Genomic DNA, 12092 nt, shown 5'->3' on the forward strand with positions numbered 1-12092 from the left:
GAGTAGCCATCATAGTCAACAAAGAAGTCCAAAATGCAGTACTTGGATGCAATCTCAAAAACGACAGAATGATCTCTGTTTGTTTCCAAGGCAAACCATTCAATATCACGATAATCCAAGTCTGTGTCCCGACCAGTTACACTGAAGAAGCTGAAGTTGAATGGTTCTATGAAGACCTACAAGACCTTTTAAAATTAACACCCCAAAAAAGATGTCCTTTTCATTATAGGAGACTGGAATGCAAAAGTAGGAAGTCAATCCACCAGAAAATTACTAGAGCTAATCAATGAATATAGCAAAGTTGCAGGATATAAAATTAACACTCAGAAATCCCTTGCATTCCTATACACTCACAATGAAAAAACAGAAAGAAATTAAGGAAACAATTGCATTGACCATTGCAACGATAAGAATAAAATACTTAGGAATATATCTACCTAAAGAAACAAAAGACCTATATATAGAAAACTATAAAACACTGGTGAAAGAAATCAAAGAGGACACTAATAGATGGAGAAATATACCATGTTCATGGATTGGAAGAATCAATAGAGTGAAAATGAGTATACTACCCAAAACAATCTATAGATTCAATGCAATCCCTATCAAGCTACCAATGGTATTTTTCACAGAGCTAGAACAAATAATTTCACAATCTGTATGGAAATACAAAAAACCTCGAATAGCCAAAGCAATCTTGAGAAAAAAGAATGGAACTGGAGGAATCAACCTGCCTGACTTCAGGCTCTACTACAAAGCCACAGTCATCAAGACAGTATGGTACTGGCACAAAGACAGAAATATAGATCAATGGAGCAAAATAGAAAGCCAAGAGATAAATCCATGCACCTATGGACACCTTATCTTTGACAAAGGAGGCAAAAATATGCAATGGAGAAAAGACAATCTCTTTAACAAGCGCTGCTGGGAAAACTGGTCAACCACTTGTAAAAGAATGAAACTAGAACACTTTCTAACACCATACACAAAAGTAAACTCAAAATGGATTAAAGATCTAAACGTAAGACCAGAAACTATAAAACTCCTAGAGGAGAACATAGGCAAAACACTCTCCAACATAAATCACAGCAGGATCCCCTATGACCCACCTTCCAGAATATTGGAAATAAAAGCAAAAATAAACAAATGGTACCTAATTAAAATTAAGAGCTTCTGCACAACAAAGGAAACTATAAGCATTGTGAAAAGACAGCCTTCAGAATGGGAGAAAATAATAGCAAATGAAGCAACTGACAAAGAATTAATCTCAAAAATATACAAGTAACTCCTGCAGCTCAATTCCAGAAAAATAAACGACCCAATCAAAAAATGGGCCAAAGAACTAAACAGACATTTCTCCAAAGAAGACATATAGATGGCTAACAAACACATGAAAAGATGCTCAACATCACTCATTATCAGAGAAATGCAAATCAAAACCACAATGAGGTACCATTTCACGCCAGTCAGAATGGCTGCAATCCAAAAGTCTACAAGCAATAAATGCTGGAGAGGGTGTGGAGAAAAGGGAACCCTCTTACACTGTTGGTGGGAATGCAAACTAGTACAGCCACTATGGAGAACAGTGTGGAGATTCCTTTAAAAACTGGAAATAGAACTGCCATACGACCCAGCAATCCCACTGCTGGGCACACACACTGAGGAAACCAGAATCTAAAGAGACACGTGTACCCCAGTGTTCATTGCAGCACTGTTTATAATTGCCAGGACATGGAAGCAACGTAGATGTCCATCAGCAGATGAATGGATAAGAAAGCTGTGGTACACATACTCAATGGAGTATTACTCAGCCATTAAAAACAATACATTTGAATCAGTTCTAGTGAGGTGGATGAAACTGGAGCCTATTATACAGAGTGAAGTAAGCCAGAAAGAAAAACATCAATACATAATATGTATAAAAATGCATATATATGGAATTTAGAAAGATGGTAACAATAACCCTTGAGAAACCTATATGCAGGTCAGGAAGCAACAGTTAGAACTGGACATGGAACAACAGACTGGTTCCAAATAGGCAAAGGAGTACATCAAGGCTGTATATTGTCATCCTGCTTATTTAACTTATATGCAAAGTACATCATGAGAAATTCTGGGCTGGAAGAAGCACAAGCTGGAATCAAGATTGCTGGGAGAAATACCAATAACCTCAGATATGCAGATGACACCACCCTTATGGCAGAAAGTGAAGAGGATCTAAAAAGCCTCTTGATGAAAGTGAAAGAGGAGAGCGAAAAAGTTGGCTTTAAGCTCAACATTCAGAAAACTAAGATCATGGCATCTGGTCCCATCACTTCATGGAAGATAGATGGGAAAACAATGGAAATAGTGGCTGACTTTATTTTTCTGGGCTCCAAAATCACTGCAGATGGTGATTGCAGTAATGAAATTAAAAGACACTTACTCCTTGGAAGGAAAGTTATGACCAACCTAGACAGCATATTAAAAAGCAGAGACATTACTTTGCCAACAAAGGTCTGTCTAGTCAAGGCTATGGTTTTTCCAGTGGTCATGTATGGATGTGAAAGTTGGACTGTGAAGAGGGCTGAGCACCAAAGAATTGATGCTTTTGAACTGTGGTGTTGGAGAAGACTCTTGAGAGTCCCTTGGACTGCAAGGAGATCCAACCAGTCCTTTCTAAAGGAGATCAGTCCTGGGTGTTCATTGGAAGGACTGATGCTAAAGCTGAAACTCCAGTACTTTGGCCACCTCATGCGAAGAGTTGACTCATTGGAAAAGACTCTGATGCTGGGAGGGATTGAGGGCAGGACAAGAAGGGGACTACAGAAGATAAGATGGCTGGATGGCATCACCGACTCAATGGACATGAGTTTGAGTGAACTCCGGGAGATGGTGATGGACAGGGAGGTCTGGCGTGCTGCAGTTCATGGGGTTGCAAAGAGTCGGACACAACTGAGCAACTGAACTGAACTGAGCTGAATGATAACCCTGTATGCGAGATAGCAAAAGAGACACAGATGTACAGAACAGTCTTTTGGACTCTGTGGGAGACGGCGAGAGTGGGATGATTTGGGAGAATGGCATTGAAACATATATATTATCATATGTGAAACGAATCTCCAGTCCAGGTTTGATGCATCATACAGGATGCTCGGGGCTGGTGCACTGGGATGACCCAGAGGGATAGTATGGGGAGGGAGGTGAGAGGGGGGTTCAGGATGGAGAACACATGTACACCTGTGGTAGATTCATGTCAATGTATGGCAAAACCAATACAATATTGTAAAGTAATTAGTCTCCAATTAAATAAATAAACATATTTTTAAAAAGTAGGAAGTCAAGAAACACCTGGAGTAACAGGGAAATTTGGCCTTGGAGTACAGAATGAAGCAGAGCAAAGGCTAATAGAGTTTTGGCAAGAGAACACACTGGTCATAGCAAACACCCTCATCCAACAACACAAGAGAAGACTCTACACATGGACATCACCAGATGGCCAACACTGAAATCAGATTGATTATATTCTTTGCAGCCAAAGATGAAGAAGCTCTATGCAGTCAGAAAAAACAAGACCAGGAGCTGACTGTGGTTCAAATCATGAATTCCTTATTGCCAAATTCAGACTTAAATTGAAGAAAGTAGGGAAAATCACTAGACCATTCAGGTATGACCTAAATCAAATCCCTTATGATTATACAGTGGAAGTGACAAATAGATTCAAGGGATTAGATCTGATAGTGTGGCTGATGACTATGGATGGAGGTTTGGAACATTGTACAGGAGACAGGGATCAAGACCATCCCCAAGAAAAAGAAATGCAAAAAAGCAAAATGGCTATCTGAGGAGGCCTTACAAATAGATGTGACAAGGAGGGAGGTAAAAAGCAAAGGAGAAAAGGAAAGATATATCCATTTGAATGCAGAGTTCCAAAGAATAGCATGCAGAGATAAGAAAGCCTTCCTCAGTGATCACTGCAAGCCTTTCCTCAGTGTTTACAGGAAAACAATAGAATGGGAAAGACTAGAGATCTCTTCAAGAAAATTAGAGATACCAAGGGAACATTTCATGCAAAGATGGGCTCAATAAAGGACAGAAATGGTATGGACCTAACAGAAGCAGAAGATACTAAGAAGAGGTGGCAAGAATACACAGAAGAACTGTACAAAAACGATCTTCATGACCCAGATAATCAGGACGGTGTGATCACTCACCCAGAGCCAGACATCCTGGAATGTGAAGTCAAGTGGGCCTTAGGAAGCATCACTATGAACAAAACTAGTGGAGGTGATGGGATTCCAGTTGAGCTATTTCAAATCCTGAAAGATGATGCTGTGAAAGTGCTGCACTCAATATGCCAGCAGACTTGGAAAACTCAGCAGTGGCCACAGGACTGGAAAATGTCCATTTTCATTCCAATCCCAAAGAAAGGCAATGCCAAAGAATGCTCAAACTATGACACAATTGCACTTATCTCACACGCTAAAAAAGTAATGCTCAGAATTCTGCAAGCCAGGCTTCAGCAATATGTAAACTGTGAACTTCCAGATGTTCAAGCTTGTTTTAGGAAAGGCAGAGGAAACAGAGATCAAATTGCCAACATCCTCTGGATCATCATGTCACGCGAATGTATGTTCCTCGGTTCTTTGTCTCGTCACAACAAAGAATTGGAGCAACGGACATTAAAGCCCTCGGCGCATCACAGCTATCGGGTCTTGGACAAACCGTGTTACAGCTCTTAGGCAAATCAGTGTTACAGCTCCATTTTATTTAGAAGATAGCAGGAGAATCCAAGACTTGAAGAGAAGAGAGTGGAGGAGTGCGTGGGGAGGGAGAAAGAGAGAGAGAGAAAGAGAGAGAGAGAGAGAGCGTGCACACATGCACGTGGGAAAGAGTCCGAGAGAAAGCACTTTGGTTCCTCCTTTTATATGTTTTTTCCCTCCACCTGGGGCTGCCCTATGTAAATTGGGCTTAGCCAGGAGTGCTGTTTGTTCTGTTTGTTCTGCCTGAAGTCTTCACTCTGGCCCTCGGACCTTCCTTGTCTTTTAGACACCACCATTTTGGACTCCTTTTCCCTATTCTACCTACCTAACATTCCCCCCTCAAGAGATGGGAGGCCCAATTCTTTGGGAATAGGGGCATCGAGGTCTTTCTGGCTACTTCCTGCTGAACTGGGACGGTGAGGGGTATTGGGCCTCCCCCTCTTGCTAGTCTCAATCCTCAGAGTCCTTATAGCGGTGTCCAAGGGTGTGTGATATTTTCCATGGTCATCTGTAGTTTTATATCTTTGTTGAACTGGCACTGCATGTTGTAGCTGGTTGACTTGGGCAGAGACAAAACAGGTTAGACATTTGACAGTACATGGAATAAGCATAAGCATCATCAATATAGCATAACAAGGACTAGTAAGGACATTAGTCAATTTTAAATTCACATCGCCAGGATGGCTCAAGTCCCTCCTTGTTCAGGGATCAGAAGATCTATCTCCTGTCTGTTTTGGAGTACAGTCTCTGTCAAGCTGTGTTGGCTCCTTAGGGTTATCCTGAGAAATCTTATCCCCAGAAACCAGATTTTGGGGGTGTTCATTAGAATGACACTCATTGGTAGTTCTGAATAGGTATCTGAGATCTCCCAGGGGCTCACAGGTGTATTGAGTGTCCTCTTCTGTTTTCTTCCATGGCTTGACTTGTGAGTAGTGAATCCAGGAGTCATGTCCTGGTACCTTGACTTCAGTGGGGGTAGAAAGTATTACAGGGTAGGGGCCCGTCCATGTGGGCTGGAGTTGAGCCTTTGGGGACCCATCTTTCCAGACTTTAATTAGGACTTGAGTCCCTGGAGCATATAGTGGTGACTCTTTAGAATCTTTTGGGTCCTGGTTCATACCCCACAAGTGTATATCCTGTTGGAATTGCCCAATGGCCATGGTATAAGACTGGAGGGTCTGAACCTCTGGATCTAGGAAGAGGTCATTGATATAAACAAAAGGTCTCCCATAGCATCTCATAAGGACTAAGACCAACCTGTTCCTTAGGGGCAATGCGGGTGCAGAGGAGAGCTATTGGTAAAGCCTCCTTCCATCCCAGGGAGGTCTCCTGGGTTATATTTTTTATCGCTGATTTTAAGAATTGATTGGCTCTTTGTACTTTTCCTGCAGATTGAGGCCTCCAGGCACAATGGAGATAATAAGTAATGCTGAATGCTTTCGAGACTCCTTGGGTGACCTTAGAAGTAAATGATGTCCCATTGTCACTTTGTAATGACCTGGGGAGACCAAATCTTGGAATGATTTCATGGAGCAGTTTTTTTTACCACCTCCTCAGCCTTCTCAGTCCGGGTGGGAAAGCCTTCAATCCATCCTGTGAATGTATCTATCATAACTAATAGGTATTTATACCCTTGAGAAACTGGCATCTGGGTGAAGTCCATCTGCCTGTCCTCTCCTGGGTAGGCCCCATGTCGTTGGACGGGCTGGGCCAGCTGGAGTCTATGAGCTCCTTGGGGGTTGTTTAATTGGCAAGTGGGACAAGAGGAGACCACCTGTCTTATAGTTGTTTGGAAGCCTGTTCCTCTGAAGGACCTTTCTAGTAATATTTGGAGGGCCTTTTCTCCTAAATGAGTAGTGGCATGTAAGGAGTTAGCCAACTTCCATTGGAGGTTTCCAGGCAGAAAAAGGAGTCCCTCCTTTTGGAACCACCCCATATGATCTTCTTGAAAGCCCTCGCTCTTAGCTTTAAGAGTCTCACCTTCAGTATATGAAGGAGTTTCTGGCAAATTAGTCTGTGGAACTAAGGTGGCAATCCCTATTAGGTCATGGTTCTGTAATGCTGCTCTCCTAGCTGCCTGATCAGCTGCTTGGTTCCCTCGTGCCACTTCCGTGTTCCCTTTTTGGTGTCCTTTACAGTGGGAGACTGAAACCTCAGTGGGCAGATGGACTGCCTCCAAGAGTTGAAGAATCTGATCACCATATTTGATTGGGGACCCTCGGATGGTCAAGTGGCCCCTTTCTTTCCAAACAGCCGCATGTGCATGTAGCACCAGAAAGGCATACTTGGAGTCAGCGTAAATGGCTATTTTTTTTCCTTTTCCCAGCTCTAAAGCTCAAGTCAGGGCTACGAGCTCAGCTAATTGGGCTGAAGTACTTGGTGGCAGAGGCTTAGCCTCTATGGTCTCAAAATTGGAGACTACTGCATACCCGGCTCTTCTTCTTCCATCCAAGACAAAGCTGCTTCCATCAGTGTACCAGATTTCCTCAGGATTGGTCAGAGGATCTTCTGACAATCCCTCTCGGGGTTTTGTCCAGTGGTCCAAGGTTTATAGACAAGAGTGAAAGGGGAGAGAGCCCTCGGGGGTAGGGAGGAGGGTGGCTGGGTTAAGAACCTCACAAGGGGATATAGTGAGGCCTGGATTTTCCATCAGCATTACTTGATATCTGAGGATTCTTTGATCAGACATCCATAAGTGGCCTCTCCCATTTAGGAGTTGTTTTACTTGGTGGCTGGTAAAAATAGTTAGTTTGCCCCCAAAGGAGAGTTTTAAAGCATCTTCTATCATGATTGCAATAGCTGCAAGATTCCAAAGGCAGGGGGGCCAACCTCGGGAAGTTGGATCGAGCCTCTTGGATAAGTAAGCTACAGGCTGGGGCTCAGATCCCAACCTTTGAGTTAACACTCCCAAGGCTATTCCCTCTCTTTCATGGACATAAAGTTGGAATGCTTTTTCTGGGTCTGGCAACATCAAGGCAGGTGCCTGAATTAAGGCCTGTTTTAGTGTAGCCTCTGCCTCCTTTTGAGGAGTTCCCCACATCAGTGGGATTGAATCATCTCGTCCCTTTAAGCTTTCATATAAGGGTTGGGCAATTAGACCATAGTTGGGTATCCAGATTCTACAATAACCAGTTAGCCCCAGGAAAGCTCGCAATTGTTTTCGAGTCGTGGGGGAGGGCAACTGGAGAATTCCTTGTACCCGATCAGAGGACAGCCTCCTGGACCCGTGTGTAATCTGAACTCCCAGGTAAGTGACCTTTGTCTCGACCATCTGTGCCTTAGCATGGGAGACTTTATATCCCCTTTCTGCCAAGAAGTTTAGAACCTGAATTGCATGTTGTTGGGCACTTTTCTCATCTGGAGAGCAGATTAGTAAGTCATCTACGTATTCTAATATTTTCCCATTAGGTCCCAGGTCCAGATCTAGGAGATCCCAGCTAAGGGCCTGTCCAAACAGGTGGGGGCTATCTCTGAACCCCTGAGGTAATACTGTCCAAGTCATCTGTTGGTGTTTTTCTCCTGGGGCCTCCCACTCAAAGGCAAAAAGGTATTGGGATTCTTTAGCCAGTGGTATGCAAAAAAATGTATCTTTGAGATCCAAGACTGTAAACCACTTGGCACTGGGTGGGATTTCTCCCAAGATTACATAGGGATTGGGTACTGTGGGATGGAGGGGGACTTCATTTATAATCCGGAGATCTTGAACCATTCGCCAGGTTCCGTCTTTTTTCTTTACTGAGAGGATTGGGGTGTTACATGGCGAACTGGTGGGGACCAATAGCCCACAAGCAAGGAATTTATTTATTAAAGTCTGTAGTCCCTCCCGAGCCTCTCTTTTGAGAGGATATTGTTTCCAGTTAGGAAACCAAGTGGGATCTCGGAGGACAATGATGACCAGTTCAGCTTGGTGGGCTCGTCCAGGAATCCCCTGGTCCCACACCTGGGGGTTAATTTTGTCTTCCCATAGTTTTTGGTCCCTCTCTATTGAAGGTGTAATGGGTTCTTCAGTAGTAACCAGGAGCTGTAGAGCTCTAGGGGCTGAAAAACTTCCCATCACAAGGGTGGTCCCCAGTTTAGTGAGTATATCTCTTCCCAATAAGGGGGTAGGACACTCAGGGACCACCAGAAACTGGTGGGAAAATATTTGTCCATCCCAGCAACAAAGAAGTGCTCGGGTGAATCTTTTAGTAGTTGCTTTTCCTGTAGCACCCAAAATGGTACAGGTTTGGGAGGAGAAGGCTCCGGAGTAGGAGATCAAGACAGAGTAGGTAGCCCTGTGTCAACCAAGAAATTCTTGGACCTACCTGCCACATCCAGTCACACCCTTGGCTCCAGCCCCGTGATGGTTATCTGTGACAGGCGGGCTGGCTGGAGCGGGCTGCTTCAGTCCTCTTGAACCATCATGAGGGTAGGCTTGGCGCTTGACCTTGAGGCTCTTGGGTCCCGAGGGCAGAGTGCCGCCCAATGTCCCAGTGGATGGCATTTGTGGCAAGCCATTCTAGGAGACTTGTCACGGTTTGGACACTCTTTGGCCCAATGCCCCACCTGTCTACAGATCAGGCATCTGTCTCGTGCCTTGTCCCTCAAGGACTCGGGGTTTGCCATAGGGCTTCTCTGGAGGGCGGCCAGAATCTGGGCATGCCTTGTCTCTTTCTTTCTCTCCTTCTCCTGGGCCTTGGCCTCCTTCTCCTGTTCCCTTTTATAAAAGGTATTGGTGGCTGTCTGGACCATCTCATCTAAAGAGGCAGCAGGGTCCTGCTGTTGTAGTTGCTGTAACTTAATTCTGATATCTGATGCACATTGGGACAGGAATTTGTCCTTTAAAATCACCTGTCCCTCATAAGAGTCTAAGTCCAGGTTGGTAAACTTTTGAAGTGCCTCTTTTAGCCTCTCCAGAAAGGCAATGGGATTCTCATTGGGCTCCTGAGTTATTGCTGAGACCCGGGCACAGTCCCACAAGTAATAGGCTTCTTTCTGTTTCCATAGGTGGACTTCCTTAGGGGTGAGTCTTTCTGAAGCTTATCCTACCCAGAACTGTTGCAACCTTGGAGCCAGGCGTCCCCAGGTCAGGGTGCAGATCCCCAGGCAGGCTGAGGTGTGACAGCCTCCTAGAGATCGAATCCCCAGGCAGGTCGAGGTGTGACGGCCTCCTGAGGATTGGGTCCCTGGGCAGATCGAGGCGTGACGACCTCCTGGGACCCCTGGGACTAGAGGATCCCCGAACAGGTTGAGGCATGACAACCTTTCGAAGACCGATCCCTAGGCAGGTCAAGGCGTGATGACCTCCTGGGACCCCCCCGGACTGGAGTTTGGGCGTCCCCAAGATCTCCAGTGTGACCAGTGCTGGGTAGAATTAAGAGATTTGTAACTCATTGCTAGTTTGCCCACTGTGGACAGGAATAGATACGATATAAGTTCATCTTACCCAGAACTGTTGCAACCTGAGAGCCAGGCATCCCCAGGTCAGGGTGCAGATCCCCAGGCAGACTGAGGTGTGACAGCCTCCTAGAGATTGAATCCCTGGGCAGGTCGAGGCATGACGGCCTCCCAAGGATTGGGTCCCTGGGCAGGTCGAGGCGTGACGACCTCCTGGGACCCCTGGGACTAGAGGATCCCCGAACAGGTTGAGGCGTGACAACCTTTCAAAGACCGATCCCTAGGCAGGTCAAGGTGTGATGACCAACTGGGACCCCCCGGACTAGAGTTTGGGCATCCCCAAGATCTACAGTGTAACCAGTATTGGGTAGGATTAAGGGTTGGATATTATAGAGTATTTCCCTCCCAAGGCCAGCTATTTTCTGGTTGTCTCTCCAGAAGATTGTAGAAACCTTGTGGGTCTGGATGGGGCTCAGGAAAAGAGCATGAAACAGGAGGGAAGGGGGCAGAGCACAACCTTTGAAAGAATGACATAGCACAAGGGTATAATGTAAACTAATTAAAATCAATTGGGTCCAAGATGACAAGTCAACTTCAAGTAAACTTCAAGTAAACCTTAATCCCCAATATATAAGCCAACAGACACACCCAGAGGTGGCAAGACAGCTCCAAGGCACAACATCAGAAGAGGGAGGAGTGGGTGGTTCCCCAATGGCTGGGATGATCCTCTCACTCATTAGCATATGAATTCCATCCCTTCACAAAACCTAGCCAGGCCTAATTCCATGGTTGCAGCCCTTGCCCTCAGCAATGGTTCACACCCTGAAGGGTGGCTTCTCTCTGGATCCTAACAAATCGCTTTGTCTCTCAATGAATTTCTGCAATGAGACATCAGAGCCTGAGTTTCATTAGTTTTGGTCGGGCTTGAGTCCCGGGAAAGAGCTAAAGGACAGGAGGAAAAAGCAGTGGGAAAAACATGCCAAGGAATCCCCTTCGTAGCCCGCCGGAAAATTTGCTAAATATCTGACCGGTGCTCAGTTTCATTGGTCTGATCCTTGGCACAGAGAAGAAAAAGGACAGAAGAATTCCTACCAGCTTGTGTAACAGCTACTGGGGCTCAGCAGATAGCGCCTTTGGGACATGCTGAGGAGTAGCCTCTCCAGAGTCCCTCAATTGTGCCCCTGCCGCTCGCCTGTTTGCGGGAGGTTCGAGGAAACAAGAAACGAGATTGTAAAGGTCCCTCCAGCCATAGGAGCGAGGACCTCTTACCTTAACTGGAGGTCTTCTGGAATCTGAGACTGGGCCCCGTGAGCTTTCTGTTGAGTTGGGCTCCTGTTGTGCTTGGCCTCTTCCACGTAGAGGTTGTTTCAGCCAGGTTAAATCCGAGTCACGGCACCATAGATGTCACGCGAGTGTATGTTCCTTGGTTCTTTGTCTCATCACAACAAAGAATTGGAGCAACGGACATTAAAGCCCTCGGCGCATCACAGCTATCGGGTCTTGGACAAACCGTGTTACAGCTCTTAGGCAAATCAGTGTTACAGCTCCATTTTATTTAGAAGATAGCAGGAAAATCCAAGACTTGAAGAGAAGGGAGTGGAGGAGTGCATAGGGAGGGAGAAAGAGCGAGAAAGAAAGAGAGAGAGAGAGAGAGAGAGAGAGCGCGCATGCACGCAGGAGAGAGAGTCTGAGAGAAAGCGCTTTGGCTCCTCCTTTTATATGTTTTTTCCTCCACCTGGGGCTGCCCTATGCAAATTGGGCTTAGCCAGGAGTGCTGTTTGTTCTGTTTGTTCTGCCTGAAGTCTTCACTCTGGTCCTCGGACCTTCCTTGTCTTTTAGCCACCACCATTTTGGACTCCTTTTCCCTATTCTACCTACCTAACAATCAGAAAAGCAAGAGAGGTCCAGAAAAACATCTATTTCTGACTTATTGACTATGCCAAAGCCTTTGACTGTGTGGGTCACAATAAACTG

The 12092-nt window shown here is 45.4% G+C and overlaps 1 long non-coding RNA gene across 2 annotated transcripts in view; it reads right to left on the reverse strand.

The window, feature by feature from the left end:
• LOC123333234 overlaps positions 1-11578 on the reverse strand; it is a 32111-nt gene extending 20533 nt beyond the window's left edge. For both annotated transcript variants that reach the window (XR_006550450.2, XR_006550451.2), the window contains exon 1: positions 11388-11578. This is a non-coding gene — a long non-coding RNA (uncharacterized LOC123333234). The remainder of the gene's footprint in view (positions 1-11387) is intronic.
• Between the last annotated feature and the right edge of the window lie 514 nt (positions 11579-12092).

This window comes from Bubalus bubalis, chromosome 4, assembly GCF_019923935.1.
Source record: "Bubalus bubalis isolate 160015118507 breed Murrah chromosome 4, NDDB_SH_1, whole genome shotgun sequence".
Classification (NCBI taxonomy): Eukaryota; Metazoa; Chordata; class Mammalia; order Artiodactyla; family Bovidae; genus Bubalus; species Bubalus bubalis.